Source organism: Palaemon carinicauda, chromosome 9 (assembly GCF_036898095.1).
Source record: "Palaemon carinicauda isolate YSFRI2023 chromosome 9, ASM3689809v2, whole genome shotgun sequence".
Classification (NCBI taxonomy): domain Eukaryota; kingdom Metazoa; phylum Arthropoda; class Malacostraca; order Decapoda; family Palaemonidae; genus Palaemon; species Palaemon carinicauda.
Genome location: NC_090733.1, coordinates 128,962,307 through 128,964,358, shown reverse-complemented (window position 1 = coordinate 128,964,358; position 2,052 = coordinate 128,962,307).

Here is a 2,052-nt window from a genome sequence, read left to right as displayed (position 1 = left end):
CTGAATGCCTCCAGAACGGAATCTCAGAACGGTATCGGAAGAAAACTTTCCCGGATTTCCAAATGGCTTCAGAAAAAAATAGCCATAGACTTAGCATGGAATTCTGAATGCCTCCAGAACGGAATCTCAGAACGGTTTCGGAAGAAAACTTTCCCGAATTTCCAAAAGTCTTCAAAGGACATAGCCGTATACTTAACATGGATTTCTGAATGACTCCAGAACTGAAATTTCCGGGAGCAGTCCTGAACAACTCCTCCCCAAGCTTCAAATGACTTCTGAAGACCTGATCTTCATTTTTTCAAACGTAGCCTGCAACACCTCGCATGATCTGCATGTAGCTGGCGAAATCTAACCAAGGAATTGAGCGTCAATAGGAGTAAGAGGGAATGAGTTGATGATTGGGAGAAGGATTTCACTTAACTCACAGAGATCGCCTTCTGGCAGAATAGGAAGCTGCCGGTAAGAATTATGTGTTACGTCTTCGGAACACCATCAACTACAGATGGTTTTGGTTCCTGCCGAAGTTGCCGATCGTTCGTTTTATGTCGCCCGACCTATAGAAAGACACGGGATCTTCCGTTGGCAGCTGAGCTTTGAAGATCATAATGTATGCGCCTTGAAGGATCCTTTGCTTGGGCTTTTGCGACGATGTCTTATTAAAGGAGACTCTTGGAAAAAGTACGAGGCTCTGTATCGGTGCAAAAACGGATTGCGGGGAATGAGGATGGAAGCAGAATGGTTCAACTGAACGGTGAGTGACGTGTAGTTCTTCAACAGGATTGTCCCAAAATTCACCATTGAAGTAAGGACATATCCAGACGACATTGGTAAATATATCATGTTGCTCGTCATTTACTTTGGCATGATAGTGTATGCGGAGAAATCGATAGTATTCATCTCTTTACTCATTGCCCAGATAGGTAAAGAATAAATGCCTTCGATTTCCCTGAGGAATCTGACGAAGTAAGGACTCGCAGCACTGAAATCTCTTTTGAAATCTAGAAGGACACTGACGAACTAAGTAAAAGAGACAATGAAATCTCGAAAGAAACAGATAATCTAATGAAAGAAGATCTAGAAAACTAGAAGACAGGAGAGAACAGGGAAGAGGAGCCTCTAATGCCAGAGGTAAGACACCTAAAAATAGAGAGCCTCTAATGCTAGAAGTAAGGCACCTCAAAATATAGATCGAAGTATGGAACCTAGAAATATATGTCAAAGAACTTCTAATGCAAGAAGTGTGGGAGCTAAAGAGAGAGGTCAAAGAACTTCTAATGTTAGAGGTGTGGAAGCTATAAAGAGAGGTCAAAGAACTTCTAATGCTTGAGGTAAGGGAGCTGAAGAAAAGAGGTCAAAAAACTTCTAATGCCAGAGGTGTGGGAGCTAAAAAGAGGTCAAAGAACTTCTAATGCTAGAGGTGTGGGAGCTAAAAAGATGTCAAAGAACTTCTAATGCTAGAGGTGTGGGAGCTAAAAAGAGGTCAAAGAACTTCTAATGCTAGAGGTGTGGAAGCTAAAAAGAAGTCAAAGAACTTCTAATGCTAGAGGTGTGGGAGATAAAAAGAGGTCAAAGAACTTCTAATGCTAGAGGTGTGGAAGCTAAAAAGAGGTTAAAGAACTTCTAATGCTAGAGGTGTGGGAGCTAAAAAGAAGTCAAAGAACTTCTAATGCTAGAGTTGTGGGAGCTAAAAAGAGGTCAAAGAACTTCTAATGCTAGAGGTGTGGGAGCTAAAAAGGGGTCAAAGAACCTCTAATGTTAGAGGTGTGGGAGCTAAAAAGAGGTCAAAGAACTTCTAATGCAAGGGGTGTGGGAGCTAAAAAGAGGCCAAAGAACTTCTAATGCAAGGGGTGGGGGAGCTAAAAAGAGGTCAAAGAACTTCTAATGCAAGGGGTGGGGGAGCTAAAAAAAAATCAAAGAACTTCTAATGCAAGGGGTGTGGGAGCTAAAAAGAGGTCAAAGAACTTCTAATGCAAGGGGTGGGGGAGCTAAAATGAGGTCAAAGAACTTCTAATGCAAGGGGTGGGGGAGCTAAAAAGAGGTCAAAGAACTTTA